Below are 12,621 nucleotides of genomic sequence, written 5' to 3' on the forward strand. Positions count from 1 at the left end.
GGTGCTTGTTCTCTTATGGAGACACTTGAGGGGTCAGTGCACTTGTGCTTAATGACAGGAATACCTCCACGTCGCTTAGTAGGTTACAACATAAGGAAGCCTCTGCTTCTACGTAACACAGATAAACACCTTTTTAGATCGCCTATTTTTTCCAGAACTACAAAATTTAATTCAAGAAAATATAGATCCCGTGAAAGACTTAAAAGTTTTATAAAACTAAAATCTAGTTTTCCCCAATAAATTGTACTTTAGCCAAAACCCTCCCAATGTTTCTAAAATAACACTACAAGGGGAATCTTATTATACAAGAGCAATAAAAAATTAAATATTTACTTGAATAACAAGTTTAAGTTCGAGCAGCAATGTTGGCAATGCAGATTTTTAACACATCACAAAAAGCCTGCACAAAATAGTTCTGGCACAAAGGACAAAGTAATGCTCAGAATTAGGTTAAATAGCTGCTGATTTTAAGAAAACAAAAGGCCTGAAATCACTATACAAAATATAAAATATATTAAGCACTACCATCCACAGAACAGTCTTTATTATTGATTCTATTTAAAAATTGTGTAATTATATATTGAATTGTAAATGAATATTATACATGAACCCTCCCCCCTTTTAGAAGGCAATTTCTTGTTGCACTATAGAACATCTAATTACATTGCAAAAAGTATCCTGTTTTTGCTATTGATAAAGAAAGCAGTTAATTATATTACTGTAAATATTAGGAAGGCTACAAAAAAGAAAAAAGGAAGAAAATTTCCTTTTTATCTTCTAAGTGCTTTCCATGCAGAGTTAAGTACCTGCCTTAACTGAATGCATATTGGGAAACATCCTGGGTCAAAGAGATGCTCTTGAATTAGGCTTTACAAATAAAAAACTCAAAGGAATCATGCAACCTTCTTCCTACTGGGATACCACTGTGTCACCAATTCCATCTTTCTAGAATACCTTTCAAGACACTTAAAAAAGAACAAACTGATGATAAATATACATGAAGTGAAAGACACAAACTGCAATTTGACACTACAACTGGTAATGTCTGTGATATGTGAAAGCACCTTTAAAAAGAGCCTATGTGGCAAGAGGTGTGTCTAAAATTCAAGATGAAGCAACAGTATTGGATAACAATATAATTCTCAACTCAGAAGCTGCCTCAAGATTAGGTGCATCTTCAGTTAATGCAACAGGGAAAAAAAGGCAATGGATTTTATCTTATTAATTGCATCCATTCACAAATAGACCTCAGGTCACCAGATGTGTAGACACAATGAGATTTTCGTTGTTGTTTATAGTCTTTAATTGAAATGATGATAAAGAAAATAAATCTATTTAAAAACAAAACCAAATAGCTATTTCGGTCTAGATTAAGAGGTGGCACCAGGTGTGGGATTCACATTTTGAGTGGCCACCTGTGGTGCAACTTCAATGATCCAGAGTTTGCCTATGATTCTGGCTGTATGATTGCTCTTCTCTACGATCCTAATAATCCATGCTTGGTGACCTCCACCATATTTGGGAGACTTTATCTCTACACAGAACCAAGCTGCTTGCTCACTTGTTAAACAGATTAGAAGGCCTCCTGATGTCTCCAGGCAGGTCCCCTGCAGAAGGCCAAACATGTTTCCGCAGGCCTTGCTCACAGCAGCCATTTTGGCCAGGACAGGGGGGTTGTGAATCACAAAGGACACCTCGTTCCTCTGCTGCTTAGCCAGGTTCTGTGCATGGCCTAGAATTCCAAAGCCAGTGATATCAGTGGTAGTGTGGGCATTGAACGTGGCATGAGTCCAGTAGCTGTTCTGTTGAGCCTTGCCATATTCATCATCGCCTCCTGGTATGCCAACTCCACATCTTCTTGAGTGACCACTAGTTTAATTTTATTCCACTTTTTAGGAATATCCAACAACTGGTGCACAGCCACGGACACTTGTGTCCCCAGGGCTTGGTCAGAACCAGCACGTCCCCAGGCACTGCGTTATCTGGCATGATGAATTCATTGGGCTGGCAGACAGTTGTAGCCACTCTTCCCAAAACAATCCAGGGGTTTAACACTGTTTGTCTGCCCATTTCAGACATTCCTGCCTCCTCTGCTGCATCTTTAAAACCCTGTATTATTAGGGGCATCACTTTATCCCTTTCCCTATTGGTCATTTTATTATTGATTCCAAGGAGCATCAGCATATTGTCACATTCTGTGACCCCCATTGCATAGAGGTCACTGAGTACATTGGCACATACTATCCTGCCCATCATATAAGGGTCAACGATATGATAAATGTAATCTGATGTTTGCACCAAGGAAAGACCACCATGCCTCAAAGGAATGACACAAGTATCCATTCCAATGCCAAGCATTGGCATAACTGCTTCCAGAAGCTGTTCTTCTTGGAACCAGGCCGGGGCGCACAGGTTCAGTCAGCGCCATGCTAGGGGACCCTCTTTTTTTTTTTTAATATTTGCTTTTTTCTCCCTGGCTGCTTGAAGATCAATCTTCATCATGACACAGTAACTATCCAAACCAGGAAGTTCACGACCAACAGACTACTTCAGCTGAAACAAATGGTCATTGACGTCCTTCACCCTGGTAAGACAACAGTACCCAAGACAGAAACTTGGGAAAAACTAGCCAAAATGTATAAGACCACACCTGATGTCATCTTTGTATTTGGATTCAGAACCCACTTTGTTGGTGGCAAGACAACTGGCTTTGGCATGATTTACGGTTCCTTGGATTAAGAAAAACGGCCGAAACCGGTTTGGCTCAGTGGATAGAGCGTCGGCCTGCGGACTGTAAGGGTCCCAGGTTCGATTCTGGTCAAGGGCATGTACCTTGGTTGCGGGCACATCCCCAGTAGGGGGTGTGCAAGAGGCAGCTGATTGATGTTTCTCTCTCATCGATGTTTCTAACTCTCTATCCCTCCCTCTTCCTCTCTGTAAAAAATCAATAAAATATATTTTTTTAAAAAAGAAATATAATCAGGTGAGATTTAAAAGAAATTATTGATATATGAATTTAAGCATCCCACATGGGACATATGACAATAAATTTACATTGATAACATGCAAAAACTATTCTGGCCCTGGCTGGTGTGGCTCACTTGGTTGAGTATCATTCCGTGCACCGAAGGGCCAAAGGTTCAATTGCCAGTCAGGGCACATACCTAGGTTTTTGAATTCAATCTCTGGTTGGGGCATGTACAAGAGGCAACTGATCAATGTTTCTCTCTCATATTGATGTTCCTCTCTCTCTCTCTCCCTCAAATCAGTAATAATAATAATAATAAAAAACCCAACCATATCCTCGGGTGAGGATTAAAAACCAAAAACAAAAAAAAATACAGATTGCTAGGGTCCCACCTAGAGTTTTTTATTCAGTAGGCCTGGGATGGGGCCTGAGAATCTGAATTTCTGACAAGTTTTCAGGTGATGTTAATGTTGCTGGTCCATGAACCACACTTTGAAAATAACTGTTAGAACATTTTTTTTTATTTCCCTCCCTACTTCACCTATCTAATTTCTCATTTAATCTTCAGTCCTTCCCTCACCATAGAACATAGTGCTCCATGGCACAGTGTACTTAACCCTATCACATAACTTATCACATGATATTGTAATGTCCTATTTATGTGTGCTTCTCTCCTACCAGACTATTATCCTCAGCACCGAACAGTGCATGATGATTGAATAGGTTCCTTAATTTTGACATTTTAGAAGACTCAACTGAAACAATATCTTTACAATCATAGGATATTTAGAAGCTTCTATGTGCTAGAAATAAAAGATGAAAACATCAAGGATCCCTTTATTGATAGGATGAAGGAAAAATATGGCAATTTTTTAAATGTATTTTATTGATTTTTTACAGAGAGGAAGGGAGAGGGAGAGAGAGTTAGAAACATCGATGAGAGAGAAACATCAATTAGCTGCCTCCTGCACACCCCCTACTGGGGATGTGCCTGCAACCACAGTACATGCCCTGGACCGGAATTGAACCTGGGACCCTTCAGTCTGAAGGCCGATGCTCTATCCACTGAGCTAAACCGGTTATGGCAAATATAGCAATTTTTAAATGTTAACGTTTTCTAGGAAGTGTGTTTATTCCAATTGTTTTCAACCAAAGCACTACACATTGAAATAATGACTAACAACAAAGGTCAAGAATGCAAGTTAAGATACTTTACCTATTACTCTTCCAATAATTACTTCAAAGTCTGTATTTTGTTCTTCTAAAAGTGCACTCTTTTCCCTTTAGACTAAACACGCTAAACCACAAGACTATCTAATATAGTCGGGCCTTCAAAAACGCTTTAATTGTTGCCAGAGCTAGCCAGATAATTTCAATATCTGAACATAATTTGCTTTCACGGCTCTATAAACCCTTATATAAAATTACAAAATCAAAAAAAAGTTCTATAAACAAGTTTTTCATAACTTTAAGGCAAACTCATTACGAAGCAAAATCTGACCTGAACAGATATGTGCTTATTATATAGGTTATATAATCTTTATTTATCCTAGTCAGGGTTAATACTAATGCATTTTTGTTGCATGGGTATTAATATTACAAGCTGCTGCTCCAAACCCTGCACAGGTCTACAGAAAATATGGTAGGTAGATGCATATATTCTTGCCTAAATTCCAACAACTCTGAATTCTGAAACACATCTAGCCCAAAGGGTTTGTAAAAAAGGATTATGTGCCTATATTAAGAGATATCAAATTCCTTTAATCTCTATATTTTGTTTGTCTACTGTATTGAAAATATTTATCCAAATAATGCCCTCTATTGTTTTGTATCTGAAGAACTGGTCTTATTGAAAATAATTTTCCTCATTTTATGTTTTAATATTAGCCAACTATTTTTGGAAAGGCAATGTTTCTATTTATATGTGAGACTTTTTATTTTTTACTTTTCTTTAAATAAATTTTTATTGTTGATAGTATTAGAGATATCTCCTATTTTGCCCCTCTTTACCCTCTCCTCCCAGCCCCCACACACTGAGACTTTCTTTTTAAATCAGGTTATAGGAAATTCTATACTTCTTTGGGATCCTTGTGGCTCATTTCCATCAAATGAATTACCGTCATCCTTACATGAATTGTCACCAGAACAAGTAAAGCATAGAACTAAAAAATATATCTGGTGGAAAACATCTTATTTTGAAACACATGTGAAAGACTAATGTCACATTTACAAACCAACAGTTAGCAGTTCCAACTGATGAAAGTAGAATTTTTGTAAACTAAGATGTAAAGGGAACAAAACAATAAACAGGTATTACAATTGTAAAGAGCAAAAAACACCTAAAATATGTTTAGGAATGAACTGAACAAGAAATGTACAGAATCTATGTGAAGAAAATGCTACTGGGAAACTTTAAAAGAAAACCTGGGAAAATAAAGGGCCACATGTTTGTAGATGGTATATTTGGTTTCACATGAGCTTAAACTGAAAGAGTTATCTGAAGGAAGAGAGGTGCCTTGTGTAGATCCCTAAGAACAGAAAAGGCAATAGGGCCTTAGTAAAAGCAAAGCAGAACCTGGAAAACCTTAGAAGCCCAGGCAGCTACCCCACCACCCTCTTCTGGGGACCTAGGGCTTCTTAGCTCTGCTTCTCTCTGTATATCTGCCTCTCTCTGCAGGCCTGCTTTCTCCCTGGGTCAATGTCTCTCCCTGCTTTATCTTTGTGTCATCACTTTCTAGGTCAAGAGACCAGGATAAGATCATTTGCAAACTTCTAGGAGAATCCAATTGGACCAACCTGAATCAGTTTCCACCTTAATCCTAGCAATCAGCTATGGCAGGGGAGGGGAGAGTCAAATGGGTATCTGCTCATTAACAAAGGACAAGGATGCAGATTGAGAGTTGGGGGAGTAGTACAGGCAAATTGAATGACATGTCCATTATAGATGATCAGATGAACAGATTCCATACTTTGGAAAGACAATATAACAATATAACACAGAGTTTAAGAGCAGAGGCCCTGGGGCTTAAATGCCTGAGTCTAACTACTGTTGATTTTTTGAGGGGGAGTGAGAGGGTGGAAGAGAAGAGAGACATAGAAAGAGAAAAAAAACATCCATTACCTGCCTGCATATCCCCTACTGGGGACTGAGCCAGAAGATAGTCCATTCTCCTCCACTCTGCTACCCTCTCCCTTTTTTAAATAACTTTCTTTGAAAGTTATGACCATTGACTTTTTTCTCAAGTGAATTTTAGTATCCTTTTTTTTGGATCTATAAAGTATCATTTTTTACATTTTAATTGAAACTGATAATATACAAATAACTTAGAAATGAACTGTTTTCTTTACTAATTTAGTCCACCTCACATTTTATGTTCTTTTTTGCTAGACTTTCCTTTTTGTCCCTCAATAAAAGTTTTATTGAATGAAAGCCATAAAAAAGAAAAGCAAAGAAAAACTTCCCTCAACACCATAGGCCATGGTAAACGATGAAATTAAAAATGGCAAAAAATTTTCTAATTGTATTTCATACAAAGGTTAATAATAATAATATACAAAAAGCACTTGTAATTTCAAGTTTAAAATAGTCAGATAGCATGAACTGGCAATTCACAAAAGTTGAGCCAATATATGAAATATGTTCAACCCAGCCAGCATAGCTCAGTGTTTGAGCATCAACCTATGAACCAGGTCCCCGTTTGATTCCCAATCAAGGCACATGCCTGGGTTGTGGGCTTGATTCCCAGTGTGGGGCATGCAGGAGGCAGCCGATAAATGATTCTCTGTTATCGTTGATATTTCTATCTCTCCCTCTACCTTCCTCTCTAAAATAAAAAATAATATATATGTTTATGTGTGTGTGTGTGTGTGTGTGTGTATACGTAAAGAAAGATGTTCAGATTTACACTTAATCAACAAAATGCAAATTAAAATGAGGATAAAAATGATAAAAGATTTTTAAACGGTGATAAAGATCACAAAGATTGACAATACTCAAGATTAGCAATAAAACAGGTGTCATTCACATAATCTGTTGGGGGGAAAGTAGTACAATAGTCCCCTCTTATCTGTGGGATATAGATCCAAGACCCCCAATAAGAGATTAACAATAACTAATAGAACAATTACAACCATACACTGTAAGTTATGTGAATGTGCTATCTCTCCCCCTCAAAATATTTTATTGTACTATGCATACAGCATGGATACACTGCACAAGGGGGTGATTCCTATCAGGGGTGGGACAGAGCCAGACCAAAAGATTCATCACACTACTCAGTCAGCACCCAATTTAAAACTTAGTTTATTTCTGAAATTTCCCTTTTAATGTTTTTGGACTACAGTTGACTCAGGTAACTGAAACTGCGGAAAACAAAACTATGGATAAGAGGGGACTACTGTAAATACATTTCAAGGGGAAGAGTCTGGTAACCTATTGAGAATCTTACAAATGTGCACTTCCCTTGACCCAGTAATTATATTTCTATGAATTTATTGGAAGTAATCAGGTATATGTATATTTATGTATATGAATAGTCACCTGGTATTGTTTATACAAGTGAAAAACTGTCCAACCATTTTGGGATTGGTTGAACATATTCTATCTACTAAGTGCCATTATACTCATTAAAAAAGGATTGTGTAACCTTTTAATTTACCTGGAAATATATGAGACATTACTGGGAGAACATACTAGTAATATGATCACATTTTTCTATTAAAAGAAAATTTCACGTGTATACATGTTAAATTATTTCTGGATGGCCAGGTTGTGGCTGAGTTTAACTTTCTTTTACATACGTTTTACGTACTTTTGTACACTTTTGCAGGGAGCAGGCATTTTTAAAAAGCAGCTTCCTTCTGACGATCAGAAAATACAAGTAAACTAGAGAATCGGGTGAGGATTCCACCCACTCGCCGGGGCTGAGGTAGGATTAGGGACTCAGCAAGGGCTCAGCGACCGGAAACACGCCTCGTGGGAATTCTGGGTAACGTACGGATACCACGTTACCTCATGAAGAAGAAACTTACCATTTAAAAGAAAAATACCTCTTGCCTTTAACACATCTATTAATCTGAGCGCAGAGAGCCGTTTCTATCCTGAGAAGCTAGAAGGGGAGTGGGGGGGGGGGGGGTTGAGGAGAGTGAAGGTTTTTTTCTTTAAAGTGAAAAAGCCTTCCTCGCTCTTCCCCGCCCCCCACACCCCCTCAGTCTGAAGGGGCTTCGAATTCCCCTTTGGGAAGGCCGTTTCCAAGGGTGACGATTCGCGGGAACGCGGTGAAAAGAGCGTCGGCAAACCCACCATTGTGTTCGAATGCCGCCCCGAAAGGAGGACGCACGCGCGCGGCGCGGCTGGGGGCGTACAGGCGAGGCGGGCCCTGATTGGCCCACTGGGCTCCAGCCTCCGCGCTCCAGTGCCAGGGCGGGACGGAGCCGCGCGCGTGCGCAGAGTCGTCTCTGCGCGCCGGGCAGTTCATCCCCTGATGGACGGAGCGAGGGGCTTAATGCCTGCCCTGGAGAAAGGAAGCAGGTTCAATGTCCTCGCACCCATAACTAGCAGGCTCTTCCCCGAGGCTTGGCCCACTGCTGGCGGGAGACTAAGGGAGAGGCGAGGCCCAGGCGGAAAGGTCGGGTCAGGGGCTGGCGATTGCCTGCGTAGTGAAGGTCTGGGCAGGCCTGTGCGGAGGGGGTGGGGGTGAGGGCGAGAGGAGGGACCGCCTGCCCCCACAAACTGTTGAGAAACCCCTACTGGAGACTTCAGTGAACAGTGAAACCACTAAGATAATTGTTGAGGAGGTGGAGGGTCACTTAACTAAGATAGACCTGACTAAGCTTAAGCTTGTGTTTGGAGTAGAGGTTGGTAACCAACTTTTGAAGGACTATATATATGGGCTTTGGGTTTGAGGTATCAATAGGACATGTCTGGAAATGTTTACATGAAGTCTTCTAAGGCAATCTTTGTGACTTACCTGTAAAAAATGGGTCCCTGATTTGTTACTTTAGGACAGTGGTCGGCAAACTCATTAGTCAACAGAGCCAAATATCAACAGTACAACGATTGAAATTTCTTTTGAGAACCAAATTTTTTAAACTTAAACTTCTTCTAACGCCACTTCTTGAAAATAGACTCGCCCAGGCCGTGGTGTTTTGTGAAAGAGCCACACTCAAGGGGCAAAAGAGTTGCATGTGGCTCTTGAGCCGCAGTTTGCCGACCACGGCTTTAGGATATTCAAAACAATTGGTAAAGTGTTATAAAATTAGTTATCTTCTCTTTGGGTAATCATATAACTGATGATTAATTTATAGCTTTGCTGTGAAAGTCTACCATTTCGAGTCCCAGAGAGTGTAGAATCACAAAGTTGTGGAAGAGTAAAACCTCCACAGAGGCCTGGAAACGGGGTAAAACTTTCAGATTAAAGATTGCCAGATCACATGGAGAATGATGTTCAGAGGCTAGAGTCATATTTATTATTTTAAGGGCTGCCCGATATTCTATCATACTTATATATTAGGGTAATAGAGATTATGAGTTTTTTAAACAAGCCTCAATTTAGCCCTAGCTGGTTTGGCTCAGTGGCTAGAGTGTCAGCCTGCAGACGGAAGGGTCCAAGGTTTCATTCTGGTTAAGGGCACCTGCCGGGTTTCGGGCTCCATCCCCAGTAGGGAGCAGCCAATCAATGAGCCTCTCTCATCACTGATGTTTCTATCTCTCTCTCCCTCTCCCTTCCTCTCTGAAATCAATAAAAATATATTTGTTTGGCTCAGTGGATAAGAGCATCAGCCTGCGGACTGAAGGGTCCCAGGTTCGATTCCGGTCAAGGGCATGTACCTTGGTTGCGGGCACATCCCCAGTAGGGAGTGTGCAGGAGGCAGCTGATGTATATTTCTCTCTCATTGATGTTTCTTACTCTCTATCCCTCTCCCTTCCTCTCTGTAAAAAGTCAATAAAATACATTTTAAAAAAAAACAACAACAACAAACCATAACATGACTTTCTTAAAAATAGGTTTTAAAGCCTCAATTTAAATTCTCAATTTAAAGCCTCAATTTAAATTCTAGTTTCCCCAAAACTAGGAGTGTGACTATAGGTAGTTATTGATGAGCCTTGGTCATCAATAAAATGCCAAGTAATCAGGTTCCCAATACCATAATTTATGTATTACCATAATTTTAACCTGTTAGTAATACCATAATTTTAACCTTTCTCCTCTTTTCTGGACATTTAATATTGTTTCTTGTCAGAGTCTTTATGCTGGAGTCCAAGAATTGTTAGGGTCCTGATTTTAGAATCTTGGTCCTCGGGACTTAAAAAATTTTTTTAATGTTCATTTACAGTGATTAAGCCTTAGGGAATTGACTTACAGTGGCTGATTTAAAAATGCCAATTCATTAATAAACTGACAAATACCTCTATTGGTTGCTTAGAATGCATTGTTTTTAGTATTTTACTAAAAGCACACTTCCTATTTCTTCCTTTCTGTCTCTATTTTGCTTTTTTGTGTGTGTCTTTTTGTCTCTTTATTTTGAACACTGTATTGTGCATTCCTCTTCAGTTTGCATTGATCCAGAGTGATATAACTTTGGCCATGAAGTATTCCAGAATCCTACTGGCAGAAGTCTACGTAGGCTCCAAGGAAGGGCTCGCAGTCCAAACAGAAAATTTCAAGAGAATCAGTGAATATGATTCCCATCTGAGAGACAGGGGTAGTATAACAGAAGGGATTTTGAGACAGAAAGTTTTTTAGGTTCAGGATCAGGTCAAAAACAGTGACAAGGAGATCCATTTTTGGTGACATAGGAAGCAGCCAGCTACTGAAAGACAATGGGGAAAAAGCAAATCCATTGGGAAATATTGGCAAGATTTACAAGGCTAGGGCTAGAGGTCAGGCTCCAGTCCCAGCAGGGAGCTGAATTTGAAAACCAGTTGTCAGGACTGAAGTTTAGTCTGACAGACTGGCCACATCTTGAGGGAAAGCTACTCATTTATAAATATGCCCAGAGTTAATTGCCAGGATAGGCAATTAATTAGAAGAAAGGACTGTTCTCAGTCCCTCTCACTTGTGTAGGGACAGAAAGCAGCTCACCTCAAGGATCAGTTCAGGGACATGGAAATGTTTTAATCATAAAATATGCTGTGCACAAGGAAATGCCTCCATAACATGAATGTTATTTATAGTAAAATTGTATAAACTGTTTCCGAGATTTCTTGTTGAAAATCAATATCATCTGATCAGTCAGGATTCAGGAAACAGGTGGTACCATCAAACTGGGTAATTAAGGATCTATAATAATAAAAGTGTAATATGCTAATTAGACTAGACTGCTGAACAACCTTCTGGATGTCCTTCCAGATGACCTTCTGGACAAAGCCAGGGCTGCGAGGGCCAAGCCCCTTGCACAAATTTCATGCATCAGGCCTCTAGTAGTTTAATGAAGAGGTTATTTATGCTCTGGCTGGCCACTGAACAGTGGTTAAAGCGTTGGCCCTTGCACTAGATTCCAGGTTCCCTGCCCTGGTCGGGGCATGTGGCAGAGGCAACCAATCGATGTGTCTCTCTTACATCAATGTTTCTCTCCCTCTCCCTCCCTCCTTTCTACTTCCTCTAAAAATCAATGGAAAAATATCCTTGGTGAGGATTAATAATAACAACAACAAAAGGGTATTTATAAAGGCAAGGTTTAGAAAATACTAAGGATGTTGTAGTACCCCATGGCTAGTAACAGCAGGGAGCTGATTCCATCCCTAAGCTAGAAAGGGAAGGAATGGTGGCTGAACCCCCTTGAAGAAGACCTATGTTATGACAGCCCGCTGATAGGAGTAGTGATTTTAGCAGAGAGGAACCGCCAACATATGGCTATGTGGCAGGGAGGGAGCCAGGGAAATAAACATCCTTTCCTCACTCTTTTACCAATTTCCTACCAGTATCAGCCCCCCTCCAGAGTCTCTGAACACAACTAGAAGTTAGAGTGTAAAGTGACACAGTCCATATAGGTCAGCCTGTCAGGGCACAGAGTGGGCTAGAGAATGAATTTGAAGGAAAAATAGATTATCTGTGGTGTGTAGGTTCTCATTAAATCTAATCAAAGTCTCACTTTCCAGGCCTGAGTATCTTGGATTTTTCATTCTTTTTTGCCTGTGTCATCAACATCTTGGATTTTAGGCTTACCTTTCTTTGGGGCATATGGCCCTCTATCCACTAAACTCATAGCCCCGTTGAAAGAGTCAATAATGTAATCACATCTGAGCCTCTGAGCTATCCACTTGGTTCAATCAAAGCCACAGCTTCCCCCAAAAAAGAAATCTGGTTCCTATAAGTGGGACAAAGCCTATAGGAGCTCTTCCTACCTCCTTAAGCATGATTACCAGTAATTTAATGAAGGTATAGGCAGTCCTATAAAGCCTGTGAGGGAACAGGATTAGCTCCGGAGGCAGCCCTTCCCCAACTGGAGAAAGTGAGCACGTAGCAAACCCATCTGAAGGTTGACTGTCATTCAACCTATTCTGCCCAACCAGGTAGAGCCTTCATTCAAATTTCCACTGGAGCATAACTATCAGAGAATAATTAAAACTGGCCAAATGGAAGGGATACTCCATTGGCAGCTTTCTGCTGCTTTTTTTTTTTTTTTAATGATTGATTTTAAAGAGAGAGAAA

The 12,621-nt window shown here is 40.0% G+C and overlaps 1 pseudogene across 1 annotated transcript; it reads right to left on the bottom strand.

The window, feature by feature from the left end:
* Positions 1-1,370: 1,370 nt before the first annotated feature.
* On the bottom strand, positions 1,371-2,379 carry LOC307112146 (selenide, water dikinase 1-like; annotated as a pseudogene). The gene has a single exon. The product of its transcript is annotated as a selenide, water dikinase 1-like (transcript).
* Positions 2,380-12,621: the final 10,242 nt, after the last annotated feature.

This window comes from Cnephaeus nilssonii (genome assembly GCF_951640355.1).
Source record: "Cnephaeus nilssonii genome assembly, chromosome: 15".
Classification (NCBI taxonomy): Eukaryota; Metazoa; Chordata; class Mammalia; order Chiroptera; family Vespertilionidae; genus Cnephaeus; species Cnephaeus nilssonii.